We start from the raw sequence: 15,683 nt of genomic DNA, 5'->3' as shown, positions 1-15,683 counted from the left end.
TATTACTTTTCCCAGCAGTCAGAAGACCCAGGGCTGACTTGACAGGACCCCTGGTTTCTGTGGGTGGGGCTCTTTTTCACACTGTGCTGCACACCGCCATCTAGTGTGCATCTTTAGAATAGCATCTGAGTTGAAGCCAGTAGGAGATGCTCTTTTTGTTGCCACCTTGTGGACATCATGGGAATAGCACCTTTTTCACAGCATCTGCTCCTATCCTTTTGCAAGGTCCCTTCGAAGCCCCAGGGCACCTCACACCATCATGGCCTCAGTACATTTTGTGTGTCCACGTTTCCATTCTATCCCTGACGCTCTTCTGCATGTGGGGTTCCTGCCTCTGTCATGTGAGTGAGGTTCCCATGCTTATGGACTTTTCGAACTTAGTTGTTGTCATTTGGTAATCTGTGTCATACCTGTGGCATTATTAGACCAGCCCAAAGATTCTTGAGGTTGGAGGAAGGATTGTTTCTCCACCACGTAAGCAAACAGTCAGATATTCAATAGGAGGTGAATGTGGGGAGTACATGTTTGTAACCATTTACTTAAGTAAGATTTAATAATTTAACTGAAATAACTTATTCTCAAAACTGAATGATTATCTCAATGAAATATGCAGCAATGTAGTAATTTAGCTTGTTGATATAGAACTTCCATGTAGTTTCAGATGCGGTAATGAAGAGAGCCAACATTTTGCACTTGGCACGTTGACTTTAAACTGGCTGTTAGGAAAAGGAATCCTGGGAAATTACTGAGGATTGTCATCTCATTTATTCCTGAGAGATGTAGTTACCAAACTGGGTTTAGGAAGAGCTTCAGCCCAGCTTCAGACAGTAATACTCCTAGCAAGAGCTTGTTGACCCTCTTACCTTACTTCTTGTGTCTTAAAGTTTTTGGAAGATAAAGAACCTCATCACAAGTGGTGAATGTGTGTGTGGCCCTTTTCCCACTGAAGATGCATGACCATAAGCAACATTTTCAGCTCCTTTGGCTTTGTCACTTCAAGACAGGTACAAGGGTAACTGCAAGGCAACAAAAGATTTGTGGTGTGTATGTATGGAGATGTTGCTGTAAGTGATGGAACATGTCAGAAGTGGATTGTGAAGTTTCTTTCTTGCTGGAGATTTCTTGTGTGCAGTTGGTGCATGAGTCAGTCGACCAGGTGCAGGGGAGAGCCACGGAGGGGAGATGTTCATTGAGGACAGACCACTTTATGGCATGCAGGAGACAGGCGACATACTAGGAAGGTCAAATTTTTTATTACAAAGTGTTTTATTTTTTATTTTTTTAAAGATTTTATTTATTTATCTTTAGAGGGGAAGGGAAGGAGAGAGGAAGAGAAATACCACTGTATGGTTGCCCCTGCCAGGGACACACAATGTATCCTGTGTCCCCTGCCAGGAACTGGCCTGCAACCCAAGCATGTGCCCTGACTGGGAATCGAACTGCGATCCTCTGGCTCGCAGGCCCGGAAGGTCAAAATTGAGTATGAAGAATTATTTGCACCAGCACAGTGATGTTAATCACTTTGATGTTGGATTACACAGCAGTTAAGTGGGGTTCTGGGGGGCCCCTTTTGACTGTATTTCAAGAAGTGGTTCTCCACCGAAACCTAAGGAAAACATTCTGCTTCCAAGACGAATAGGAGGGGGGATGAACTGTTGATCTGGTAGAATAATGTGGAATGGGAGAGTTGAGGGAAAGAAAGGAGCCACCACCAGCAGCCCCTGCAAAGGGTGGTCTTCATCCAAAGGAGGTGATGTTGTGTATGTGGTGGATTCCCGAGGGTGCTCTGCAGTGGGAGCTCCTTGCAGAAACCCAGTGGGTTCCTCCCATCAGAGCAACTGAAAGCTGCCTGTGGGAAAGTGTTCAGAATTTGTCAGCAGAAGACGCAGAAGGTGTAAGGCCATTTAGTTAACTCCTTCCGAATTTGTCTTAATGGAAAGAATTTTCCACTGCCTGGAAGACTACAAAAGGCACCAGAAGAGGTCTCTGCTCTGAAAGAGAACAATGTTGTGGGAAGATGGAATGGTGAAGGTGCCTGAAAAGGCAGAGAGGGCAGTGGAACCAGAGCAGTGACTGCGTTGTCCAGTTGTTGTTCAGTTACGTTGCTGGGGGAAAGTGAAAAGCGTGCCAGTTATGGCACCTGATGGTAAAAAGTGAACTAACCCCTTTCCGCCAAGCCAGTACGATGTGTTCCAAGTGTCGGTCTCTGCTGCCATCTCGTGGCAATTTTAGGTAATGATGCTTCAGTACAGGTCTGCAGTAAAAGTGGTTGATTCCAGTGGAATATCAATGGCTTCTGATGGCGGTGGTATTTACGAATTCATTAGAAAACGTCTAAATATCAGCATTGTTCAGTTACCTTGTGACTGGTTTGCGGGTTAAGGGCAAAGGGAGCAATGAACGTGTTTTATGTGACGTTTCTTGGGTCTGGCTTTGTAGTGTACCAGCAGCAGGCTTTGACAAGTTCCAGGAGTGCTTGAAAATCGTTTGTAATTTGATTTGTCTCTTGCAGGTTCCTTAAACAATGAGAAAAGTAAAGTTTATTCAGTATTCTCTACCGTGGTGTAAAATATAAAATAAAATACATAAATAAAATAAAAGTGTCACTGTTTTGTGTATGTGGCCTCAGGGACATGTCTTGGGGTTCTTTTTCTCTTCTTTGTCTGGATCTCCTTGACTATTTTAATTTCCTCATATGGGTGCAAAAACCGTTACATTTTCAGTTTCTGTTTCTAACGTGTATTTCTCGGTGCAAATTTCTTTCTCAAGTTTTGGCATGTAGTGTGTTAGGCATATTTCAGTTAAAGTTATTTTGAATAGGAAATGGTGGTTCATTTTGGAGATTATTTAGGTGTCTGCTTCATGGATACCAAACAACAGAATTTTCTGGTCACCCATTTTCAGTGAATTCTAGCTTCAGTGCTATGAGAGCAAAAAACTCACTGTGTATGATTTCAATGCTGCAATGCTGGTTGAAGCCTGCTTTATCCCGGGCTGGCCAAAAAGTCAGTTTGGTCCCTCACCACCCCCGCCTTCACTCTCCCATCATGTGGACTCTGGTTCACGTATTTGTCTTTTTTAAAATTAGAAACAGACTTTTTAAAAAAGATTTTATTCATTTATCTTTAGAGAAGAAGGGAAGGAGAGGGAGAGAAATATCAATGTATGGTTACCTCTCGTGTGTCCTCCACTGGGAACTGGCCTGCAACCCAGGCATGTGCTCTGACTGGGAATCGAACCATGATTCCTTAGTTTGCAGGCCCATGCTCAATCCACTGAGCTACACCAGCCAAGGCTCATATTTGTCTTTAACTTTATTTGAAACCCTTTGGTTAAACTGTATCATGACAGATGTTCTATCAGTGTGCATTAAAAAAAACTCATCAGAAGTGTTGGGTGTGTGGCCATTTTCATATTGAAGATGGATGAGTAGGAGTAATATTTTCAGTATATTACACTGTGGCATATCAAGAGGGTTAAATGCCAGTTCAATGGAATACCAGAGTTGTGCCTTGTAGGAGAAGGCGGTGTGATGGCTTGACCGTGTCAGAAGTGGTTTGCGAAGTTTCTCATTGGCGATTTCTGGTGTGAGGGTTCCCCACATGTCGGATGGACCAGTCACAGTCGATACCCATCCAGTCCAGACGTGTGTCAAGGAGGGACCACATTATGCCACACAAGAGACAGGTGACATGCTAAAAAAAACCTAAGCATGCATCGAAAATCATTTCCACCAGTATGGTTACATTAATTGCTTTGATGTTTGGGTTCACAGAAGTAAAGGGGGGAGGAGGAGGGATCCCTGCCTGACCACATTGCCACATCAGCTTGTCTGCTGATACATGAGGAAAACGTTGCGTTTCCAAGTCATTGTGGACAGGAGGATGAATCTTCGATATTTGACACTCATGTGGAATGGGAGAGATAGTGGGCACACGAAGGGAACCACCAGCAGCCACTCCTAGCTGTGGTCTGCATCCAAAGAAGGCGATGCTGTGGACATGGTGGGGTCACTAGGGAGTCCTGTACTCGGAGCTCTTTGCCGTATATCAGGTGGTTGCTTCCAAAGTGCTGCTCCCCATTGGACCAGTGGAACTCACTGCCCCAGGGAAAGAGTCCTGAATTTGTCAGCAGAAGACGTAATCAATTGTTCATCAGGAAAAGGCGAGAGAACACGTTTCTCTTTGGTGACCAGGGGAAGACGGTTCCAGCCTGGCGGGGCAGTCCTGATACATCCACAGTACATATAAGACGTTGTATCCTCAGACTGCCAGGTATTTCAGCAGCCTTTCCTAAATTCTCTTAGTGGAGAAAAATTTCTGGTGCATGGACAACTGCAAAAAGCACCTGGAGGAGTTCTGTGTCCGAAAGATAACCATGTTGTGGGCAGATGCAATGGTGAAGTGGGCCGAATGATAGCAGAGGACAATGGAAGTAAATGATGAAACCGTGGACCACTCATATTGTTGAGGACAAAGAAAAAATGTGCCTGTCATTACATCTTACTGGAAAACCCGAAGGAACCTTGTGGCCAACCCCATGGTAGTGTGTGTTCCAAGTGTCGGTCTTTGCTGCCATCTCGTGGCCATTTTGGGGAATGACATGTTAGTCTAGGTTGGCAGAAGTGGTTGATTCCAGTGAAATATCAATGACTTTTGATGGTAGTGGTATTTACAAGTGCATTCAAAAACATCTAAATGTCAGGACTATACAGTTACCTTGTGGCTAGTCTCCCAAGTAACGGCCAAGGGAGGAATAGAGTGTTTTATGTGACATATTTTGGAAGTGGCTTTGTAGCATGATAGAGGCAGGTTTTCCAAGAGCCAAGTGTGCTTGAAAGTCGTTTGTAATTTGCTTTGTCTGTTGCAGCTTCCTACAACAATGTGGAGGTAAAATTTACATATAATGCTGCTACAAGAGATACAAAAAAGGCAAAGTGAAATACCAGCGCCATCACTGTATGTATGTGCCCCTTGGGACATGTCTGTGGGCTCGTTTCCTCCTTTTCCCTGGACTTCATCTGCTATTTTAGGCTTCTGGTACGGGTGAAAAACATGTGCACTTCCAGCTTCTGTTTCTAAACTGTGCATTCAAGAGTGAAGATTTCTTTCTCAAGTTTTGTTACGGAACATCTTTACCATCACTCAGGTCCAGTTATTTTGTAATTCCAATGGCAGTTACTTCAGAGATTCTCTAGAAATTTATTTCAGAAGTCCCAAACAACAGAACTTTTTAGTCATCCATTCTCAGTGAATGCTGCTTAAGTGCTTTGAGGGCAAAAACATATTATATAGGATTTTGAGGCTGCGATGTTGGTTGAAACTTGTTTTAAGTAAGGCTGGTAAAACTCTCAGTTCAGCCCCCCACCCTCTCCCACCGCCACACCCCACCCCATCACCTGGCTCTGATCTCACATACTAGCATTTACATCATTCGAAACGTTTTGCTAGAATGCATCGTGACAGCTGTCATACCAGCTTTCATTAAAAAAATCTTATCACAACTGGAGAATGTGTGTGTGGCCATTTTCACTCTGAAGATGGAAGAACATAAGGAAGATTTTCACCCCCTTAGGCTTTGTCATTTCAAGAAAGGTACAAGAGCAAATGTAAGGGAAAGAAAGATATTTTGGTGTGTTTGGAGACATTGCTGTGGGTGATGGGATGTGTCACAAGTGTATTTTCAAGTTTCATTCCGGAGATTTCTGGCGTACAGTTGCCCCACGGGTCCAGCAGACCAGTTGCAGTGGAGAGCCATGCAGGGCAGATGTTTACTGAAGACAGACCATGGTAATGGCTCGCTGGAGACAGGCAACATACTCAAAGTGTCCTAACCAAGCATTGAAAATTATTTGCACCAGCACAGTTAGGTTAGTCACCCTGATGTCTAGGTTCCACAGAAATTAGGTGGGTACAAGGAGGGGACCTATCTTGAACACATATCCTCTTGTGGTTCTCTACTGAAACGGAAGGAAAACATTTTGTTTCCAGAATAAATTGAGAGGGGTGATGAATCATTGATATGTGAGAATAATGTGGAATGGGAGAGATTGAGGGCCATCAAAGGAACCTGTAGGGGACCTGTTTGTTTAAGTCTGGCAAATGTGACTCAGCTCTGTATGGAAGCGAAGTGGTGGGCAGGAGCGAAGTGGTGGGCAGGAGCCAGACNCATATCCTCTTGTGGTTCTCTACTGAAACGGAAGGAAAACATTTTGTTTCCAGAATAAATTGAGAGGGGTGATGAATCATTGATATGTGAGAATAATGTGGAATGGGAGAGATTGAGGGCCATCAAAGGAACCTGTAGGGGACCTGTTTGTTTAAGTCTGGCAAATGTGACTCAGCTCTGTATGGAAAACCGACAGAAGCGAAGTGGTGGGCAGGAGCCAGACCTTTGAACTGACTTTTCCCCTGGGAATGAGGCCTAGAAAATGCATGCAGACTGTTATGGCTTGCTCTTGCCATCACCCTGGCCTAAAACTCCATCACCCTCATCTAAAACAACAAATGTGTATTGTCTATCTTCAAGGTAATATCCAAAGCTTATGTGAATTTGCCTAAGGACAGAGCTAATGAGCTCATCTCCATTCCCCTCTGCATGTTATTTTCATTTTCTTGATTGTACCTAAAATGTAGACAATAATATTCTATGTAACAGATAATAAATCTTTCTCTGATGTAAGACCCCAGGAAAAACAATAAAAGCCTGTCTAGGCAAGGGTTGGGGCACTCCCTTCTTGAGGGTTTGGCCGAGGCACCCATAGGCCCCCTCCCCTGAGAGAGTAGTCATGCTGTTCCCTTTTTCTCCACAGGATTGTTGTCACCTGTGCATTCATTCTCACTGTCAGCCACAACAGGCAGACTCTGCTGGCCAAAGTCCACCACAGGAACCAACACCAGGCCCCTCCAAAGGGTGGTCTTCATCCGAGAGAGGTGATGTTGCCCTTGTGGTGGTTCTGGAGGGGGTCCTGCAGAAGGAGTTCTTTGTAGAAAGCCGGCAGGTTACTTGCAACAAGCACTGCTCCCTGTCAGACCAACTGAAAGCACCGCCTGAGGGAAAGAGTCTGGAATTTGGCAGCAGAAGACACGTAAGCTTCATGGTAAGGTGAGAATGCATGTTTCTCTTTGGTGACCAGTGAAAAAAGGTCCAGCCTGGCTGCGCAGTCCTGATTCACCCACAGTGCTCACCAGACCTTGCACCTTCGCATGGCCAATTCCTTTGGTCTGTCTGAATTTCTGTTAATGGAGAGAAATTTCCATTCCCTGGAAGACTGAAGAAGCCACCTGGAAGAGCTCTCTGCTCCAAAAGAGGACAAAATTGTGGGACCATGGAATGGTGAAATTACCTGAAAGGTGGCAGAAGGCAGTGGAACAAAACGGTGACGACCTTATGCAGTCACCATATTTGAGGGAAAATGAAAAGTGTGCCCGTCATAGCATCTCACGGTAAAAAGTGAAGGAACCTTTCAGCCAAGCCATTTGTGGGACGTGCATTCCAAGTGTCGGTCTCTGCTGCCATCTTGTGGCCTTTTGGGGGATGACACCTCAGTGCAGTTCAGCAAGAAAGGTGGTTAATTGTAGTGGAATATCAATGGATTTTGACGGTAGTGGTATTTACAAGTGCATTCCAAAGTGTCTAAATGTCAGCATGTCCAGTTACCTTGTGAGTGGTGTGCAGGTTATGGGCAAAGGGAGCAATGAACGTGTTATGCAACATTTTTTGGTACTGTCTTTGTAGTGTCATAGAGTGATGTTTTCCCAAGTTCTAAGTGTGTTTGAAAATTGTTTGTAATTTGCTTTGTCTGTTGCAGCTTCCTTAAACAAGGGGAAAATAAAATTTATTTAAAATCTTCCATCCAGAAATAGAGTAGAATAAAATAAAACAACATCACTACAATTTTATGTACATGCCCTTCTGAACATGTCTAGTGGCAGGTTCCCCCCAGGGTGTCTTGGCTTCATTGACTCTTTTTGATTCCTAAAACGGGTGCAGTTCTTGTACAATTGAGGTTTTGTGACTAACCCGTGTGTTGAAAGGTGCAGATTCTGTTCTAAAGTTTTGCTGTGTAGTATCTTTAGCATCATTCAGTTTAAATTATTTTGTAACTCACATGGTGGTTCATTTTGGAAGGTCTGTAGGAGTCTATTTCAGAAGTACCAAGCAGAACTTCCCAGTCACCCATTTCTGGTGAACTGTAGCTGAAGTGCTGCGTGAGCAAAAAACATACTGTAAATGACGCAATTCTGGTTGAAGCTTCGTTTATACCGGGTTGGCCCAAAAATCAGTTCAGCGCCCCCACCCTCACTGCCCTATCCCATCCTGTGACTCTGGTTCTGGAACTTGTCTAACTTCATTCAAAAGTGTTGAGTTATACTATATTACGACAGATGTCATACCAACGTGCATTGAGAGAAAAAACTTATTAGAACCATTGCGATTTTGTGGTGATTTTCATACTGAAGATGGATGAACATAAGGAACACTTTTGGCACATTAGGCTTTGCCATTTCAAGAAAGGTGAAAATACAACTGGAATGCAAAATAAAGACTTGTAGTGTGTATGGAGAAGGCTCTGTAGGTGATGAAATGTGTCAGAAGTGGTTTGCGAAGTTTGATGCCCAAGATTTCTCCCACAAAGGTGCCCCTCGGGTCTGGCAGACTGTTTGCAGTTCAGAGCCATCGAGTCCAGATGTTAACTGAGGACAGACCATGTTATGCCATGTGGGAGACAGGTTACATATTTAAAGTATCCAAATTGAGCATTCAAAATCATTTTCACCTGCACGACTATGTGAACTGCTTAGATGTTTGGGTTCCACAGGAGTTAATCAGGAAAGGGGGGGACTTTCTTGACCTCGTTTCTGTTAGGGTGGGCGGGGATAGGAGGAAGCTCCGGCTGGACTTTGCCAAGACGGACATCCTCACAGTAACCTGAGTCCGAGGAGGAGACCACCAATGCTGTATTGCTGTTTTGTTCAGAGGGCACCAATCCCCAGCTCCCACGGGGAGCCAACGAAAATAAAACCCCACAACATTCCCTGCTTGGGTGTGTCTTCCCCGGCCTCACTCTGCAGACCGGAGAACTTTGCCCAGGTGCGCAAACCCCAATAAAGCTCTTTATTGCCTACTTTGTGGCTGATTGGCATTTCTTTCTCCGCGGAGCCTAAGAAAACCTCTCAGTTTCCACATGCAGTTCTCTATGGAAACATAAGGAAACTGTTCTCCTTGCAAGCAAACTGTGAGGGGATATGAACTGTTGAATTTTGAGAATACTGTTGAACGGGAGAGATTGTAGGCAAATGAAGGAACCACCACCAGCATCCCCCACACAGGGTGGTCTTCATCCAAAGGAGGTGATGTTGTCTGTGTGGTGATACCAGAGGGCGTCCTGTAGGGGGAGCTCCTTGGAGAAATCCGCAACACGTGCTGCCCCATCAGACCAACCGCAAGCACTGCCTGTGGGAAAGAGTCGAAGCCGAAGACGGGAAAGGTTCACGATGAGGTGGGAGCGCACGTTTCTCTTTGGTGACCAGGGAAAGGGGGTTTCAGCCCGGCCGCGCAGTCGTGATTCATGCGTAGTACTCACCAGACTTTGCACCTTCACATGCCCGTTTAATTCGGTATTCCGAATTTCTCTTAGTGGAGAGAAATTTCTGTTTCCTGGAAGACTGTTGAAGGCACCTGGAAGGGCTCTGTGCTCCTAAAGGTAACAGTACTGTGGGACGATGGAATGGGAAGTTGCCCGAAAGGTGGCAGAGGGCAGTGGAACTGAGTGGCTATAACATTGTACAGTTACATTTTGGGAGGGGAAATGAAAAGTGTGCCAGTCTTTGCATCTTATAGTAAAAAGTGAAGGAACCTTTCAACCAAGTCATTAGTGGGATATGCATCGCCTCTGTCGGTCTCTGCTGCCACCTCGTGGCCATTTTGGGGATGACACTTCAATGCAGGTCAGCAGGAAAAGGGGTTGATTCCAGGGGGAATATCACTGACTTTTCATAGCAGTGCAGTTTAGAAGCACAGTCTGAAGAGCTCCAAATGTCAGGACTGTGCAGTTACTTTGTGACTGGTCTCCAGATATCGGCCAAGGGAGCTATAATCGAGTTTTACGTGACGTTGTTTGGAACTGGCTTTGTAGGGTAATAGAGGCAGGTTTTTACAAGTGCCAAGTTTGCTTGAAAGTCGTTTGTAATTTGCTTTTCCCCCTGTAGCTTCCTTAAGCAATATGGAGGTCAAATTTGTTAGAAATTCTCCATCAAGAAGCAAAAAAAAGTAAAGTAAGATACAAGTGCTCTCATTTCATGTCCGTGCCCCTCAGGACATGTCTATGGGCTCTTTTCCTTCAGTCTGCCTGGACCTCACTTATTATTTTAAGTTCCTCGTATGAATGCAAAACTTGTGCATTTTCCAGCTTGTGTTCCTAAGCTGTGCATTCAAGGGTGAAGAGTTCTTTCTCAAGTTTTAGTACGGAACATCTTTACTATCAGTCATGTTTAGTTATTTTGTTATTTGTTATTGATTTCTATTTATTTTTAATGGTTTTTATTGATGATGCTATTACAGTTTTCTCAATTTCCCCCCCTTGATCCCCCCTCTGCCCTGCATGCCAGCCCTCCAGCTTCCCCCTCTTAGTTCATGTCTGTGGGTTGTACATATCAGTTCTTTGACTTCTCTGTTTGCTATCTCATTTTTATCTCTCCCCATCTATTTTATGCCTACCAGTTAAGCTTTTTCTCCCCTCTACCTTTCCCCCCTATTCCTCCCTCCTCCCCTCACTGAAATCCCTCCATGTGATGTCTATTTCTCTGATTCTGTTCCTGTTCTATTGTTGGCTTAGTTTTTGTGTTCTTTTTGGTTTTGTTTTTCTTTTCTTTTTGGTTCATTTGTGAATGGTTGTGAGTTTGTTGTCATTTTACAGTTCATAGTGTTTGATCTTCTTCAATTTCTTAGATAAGTCCCTTTAACATTTTATATATTAAGAGCTTGGTGATAATGAACCCCTTTAACTTGACCTTATTTGGTAAGTACTTTACCTGCCCTTCCATTCTGAATGATAGCTTTGCTGGATAGAGTCACCTTGGATGTGGGTCCTTTCCTTTCATGACTAGGAATACATCTTTCCAGCCCCTTCTTGTCTGCAAGGTTTCTTTTGAGAAATCAGCTGATAGCCTTATGGGAATTTTTTTGTAGGTAACTCTCACCTTTCCTCTTGCTGCTTTTAAGGTTCTCTCTTTATCTTTAATCTTGGGTAACTTAAGGATGATGTGCCTTGGTGGGTTCTTCTTTGGGAGTCTCTGGGCTTCCTGGAAGTCTATTTGCTTCACCAGATTGGGGAAGTCATGCTACATTATTTGTTGAAATAAGTTTTCAATTTCTAGCTCTTGTTCTTATCTTTCTGGCACCCCTATAATTGGGGTATTGGAACATTTGAAGTTGGCCCAGAGGTTCCTAAGCTTCTCCTCATTTTTTTTGAATTCTTGTTTCTTCATTGTGTTGTGGTTGGATGTTTGTTTCTTCCTTTTGTTCCAAATAGTTGATTTGAGTCCTGATTTCCTTCCTTTCACTGTTGGTTTCCTGAATGTTTTGCTTTATTTCACTTTGGGTAGTCTTCATTTGTTCTTTCATTTTGTGACCAAGCTCAGTCAGTTCTGTGAGCATTTTGATTACCAAGGCTTTGAACTGTCCAATAGATGAGTTGGCTTTCTCATCACTTAGCTCCTTTTCTGGAGTTTCGCTCTGTTCTTTCATTTGGGTCATATTTCTTTGTTTTGGCGCACCGGTCAGGTTGGTCTGGTTGACTGTTTCCTTAATTCTTTGGTTGTCAGCGTGCCATGCAGTTTGATTTTGTGGCAGTTCTGGTTGTTTATTGATTGTAGATTGGTTGTTATCCTCCTTTGGTTGTGTGAGGAAGTGAAGATTTTCTAGCTCTGCCTCCATCTTGGCCAGAACCTGAAAGGATCTGGTTTAAAAAAAGCCTTGCTCCATAGTACAATATGGTCAATGAAAACAAACAAAAACAAGCCAGTTCCAAGCTTGGTTGTCTTCTGCCATCTCTTGTTCATGTTGGAAATAATGGTTTAGTGCCAGTCAACAAGAAAAGTGGTTGGTTCTGGTGGAATGTCAATGACTGTGATGGCATTGGTATTTAGAAGTGTATTTAAAAATGTCTAAATGTAAGGACTGCCCAGTTGCCTTGTGACTGGTTCCCAGATTAGGGAAAAGGAAGAAATAAATGTGTTTTATGTGCCATTTGTTGGAACTAGCTGTATAGTGTAATAGAGTCAGGTTTTTAGAAGATCCAAGTGTGCTGGAAAATTGTAGAAGTTCCAAGTATGAAAATCACATTTGTAATGTGCTTTGTTTGTTGCAGCTTCCTTAAACAATGAAGAAAGTAAAATCTATTTAAAGTGAATTTCAACCCAAGAGGTTAAGAAAAAGAAAACACACTCATTTTATACATAAAAATCAAAGGAATTGTTTGGCCAAGCCATTAACACGTGTCCCAAGTGTGCATCTCTGCTGCCATCTTGTGGGAAGTTTGGGGAATAACATCTCAGTACAGGTCAGCAGGAAAAGTGGTTGATTATAGTGGAATATTAGTGAGTTTTGATTTTTTTTAAAAGACTGTTTTGAGATACAAATCAGGCCCCAATGTCAGTGACCAGTTCCCTGGAACAACTTTTTATGAGCACATCATCTGGACCAGACACCGGATTTGGGGGTTCACCATTGGTTCTTTGATTATATCTTTAAATTATTCTTTGTATATATAAAAGATACTTACTTGTGCATGTTATTTACCACACAATTTACTCATTTATATCATTTATGATACCTTTAGGTTGATATTCATGAGCTGTCAAGGTAAATAAGATATCATGCAACAATAGAATTACATTAGTTTAGCTGTATAAAGCATGAAAAATAGAGCTTGGAATAAAACAGGAAGATATGAAGAGTTAAAAATGTGTTAGTTAGAAGTTCATTAATAGTTAAATAAAATAGTAACGTGAATCTTAGCATTGTAAATGAGTTCAGGACCTGGAGAAATGGCATTTTAGAAATCAGAAGTATTTTGTAAGTAAAATCGTGCCCCTTATAGGTTATCTGAGGAACTCACAATATGGCAATGTCCACATCTTCAAAAGGGAGAGTGTTAGATGGTGAATTCTGGAATCTAAAAGAGTAAGATTGTAGATTATAAGTAATTTTAAGAAACAATTATTGAAGAATGAATTATGGGCAGTGAAAAGGGACAGTGACCCTCAGTGCTGTGGTTTATCACACTGTAGTGCAGTCTCTTAAGGTGTCAGATCTTCCTTGGCTTCTGAACTTTCACAGATGTTTTCTTAGCCAAGGACATTCCTCCCTAGTTTTTGCAAGATGGCTGGAGTTTTTATTTATTTATTTATGTAATTTTAAAATTTATTTTTACAGAGGAGGAAGGGAAAGAGAGGGAGAGAAACATCAATGTGTGGTTGCCTCTCATGTGGCCCCCACTGGGGACCTGGCCTGCAACCCAGGCATGTGCCTGACTGGGAATCCTTTGGTTCTCAGCCCGCACTGAATCCACTGAGCCACATCAGCCAGGGCCATTTTCATTTATTTATTGTTGTTGTTTAGCTCTCAGCCTCCAGGCTGCCTGTCCAGAGAGAGGCGTGATTTCAGATCTAGGGTGCAAAGTCACATGCTGTTTGTATTGTAATGGACTCTCCATCCCGCTCCATAGAGAGTAGGGTTTCTCATTGCTGTGGATGATATTTTCTCCTGGGGGATTTTTCTCCACATTGTAGGTGCTTATTAGTAGTCCTCACCTCTGTTCAGTGCATGCCAGTAACTCCCACCTTAACCCCACCCCAAGGACAGTCTGAAAGGTCTCCATACAATGTGGTAAAGGTGCCCTTGGGGGAAAAGTCAACCTGAGGTTGAAAACCACTGAGCTTGAAGCTGTGATCATCTTTGGAACCTGAGTGATCTGTCCTTGGTAAGAAGTGTTTTTACTATCATTCCATGTAAATTATTTTCTAACTCCAATTGAGATGTTTTTTTGGGGGGTGGTTATTAGAAGTGTATTTCATAATTTGTAAATATAAGTACTTTCTGATGTGTTATGTGTTGTTACTGATTTCTTGATTAATGGCAGTGAGAGCAAGAAATATATACAGGTTTATATATACACATATATGTATGTATGTGTGTATATGTGTGTGTGTATAAATTTCAGTCCTTAAAGTTTGTTGGAACTTGCTTTATATCACAATATGGTCAGTTTTTTAAAAAATTCCCAGAATGCTTGGAAAGCATCTGTAATTTGCAGTTTTGGGTTGTAGTGAAGTACTTATGCACACTGAATGCCATTTGCTTCTGATGTTATTTTTAAAATATTTTTACTATTTTTGGTGGGCTTTCTTGGTTCTGAAACAGAACCTGAATGATAGAGGTTGGTTAAATCTCCTATTATGATAATTAATTTGTGTATTTTTTCAAGCAGCTCTGTTCCATGTAATTTTGAGTTTATGTTATTGAGTGAATAAAAATTTGGATGTAACTGGTACAGTGAATGTACTGATATGAAATACTCATATTTATTTGTAGTAGTGGTTCATTTTATGCCTTTGAGTCTACTGTACATTATATAGTTTTCATTTGGTTCATGTTCGTATAGTATATTTTTCCCATTCTTTCACTTTAGATCTCTTGGTAAGTTTTAGAAAGCTCTAGTGTTTTCTGTTAGTTATGAGTGGCTATTGAAATCAATGAAAGAATTGATTTTGGTGGAGGATGTAATGTAGGGGGCCCAACATTTTTCCCATTCAGTTGTTCTAGCCACTTTTATTACATCTCAGGTATTTTTCCCGCAGATCTAAGGAGATATCTTTATCATAGTAAATGACCATGCCCCCTCACATCACTGCTGCCTCATTTATGCTCTTCTGTGTGGGGGTGTCTGACTCTCTCCTGTGAGTGAGGTGGTCCTGGCCGTGTATGTCTGACATTTGGCTATTTTCATTTGCTAATCTGTGTCATACCTGTTGGATTATTAGAGCAGTCCAAAGATTCTTGAGGTTCCAGGAAAGGCTGTTTCCCCACCACATAAGCAAGCAGTCAGGTATTTAATGTGGGGCCAATTTGGGGAGTACATGCATGTCACCATTTACTTAAGTAAGATTTAACTATTTGAGTAAAGTAACTGATTCTCAAAACTGAATGGTCATGTCAGTGAAATGTGGAACAATGTACTCATGTAGCTTGTGGATATAAAACTTCTATGTAAAGTATCATGAGAGGGCCAGCATTTTGCAGTTGGCATGTTGATGTTAAACTGGCTGTTCAGAAAGGGAAGACTGAGAAATTCCTTACGATTGTCATCTCACTTCTTCCTAAGAGGTTTAGTTGCCACAGCTTGGTTTAGGAAGAGAGCCTCAGCACAATCACCTCAGCTTCAGACAGTGAGACTCCTAGCAGGAGCTTGTTGACTGTCTTCCTGTACTCCTGTGTCTTAAAGTTGTGGGAGTTGCCCAACAGAAATTGGCCTGGCAGGTATGCTGCCTTTTTTTCCAAATCACCTGCATGTCCCCCACTGGACATGTGAAATCTAAGACTCTGTTCTTCCATTTTCCAAAATACCCCATATGCTCAATATTGCCTCATTATGTCTGGTATTCATTTTAATATGAATTCCC

At 42.5% G+C, this 15,683-nt stretch overlaps 1 long non-coding RNA gene across 1 annotated transcript; it reads right to left on the bottom strand.

The window, feature by feature from the left end:
- Positions 1 to 2,571: 2,571 nt before the first annotated feature.
- LOC118989396 (uncharacterized) lies at positions 2,572 to 14,404 on the bottom strand. The gene is made up of 3 exons (XR_005067008.1): positions 14,392 to 14,404; positions 10,669 to 10,672; positions 2,572 to 2,654 (listed from the first exon to the last, which is right to left on the bottom strand). It is a non-coding gene; the product is annotated as an uncharacterized LOC118989396 (long non-coding RNA).
- Positions 14,405 to 15,683: the final 1,279 nt, after the last annotated feature.

The sequence above is a fragment of the Sturnira hondurensis genome, unplaced genomic scaffold, assembly GCF_014824575.4.
Source record: "Sturnira hondurensis isolate 20B ecotype Veracruz unplaced genomic scaffold, ASM1482457v3 Scaffold0006496, whole genome shotgun sequence".
Lineage (NCBI taxonomy): Eukaryota > Metazoa > Chordata > Mammalia > Chiroptera > Phyllostomidae > Sturnira > Sturnira hondurensis.
This window is presented reverse-complemented; position numbering and strand designations above follow the sequence as displayed.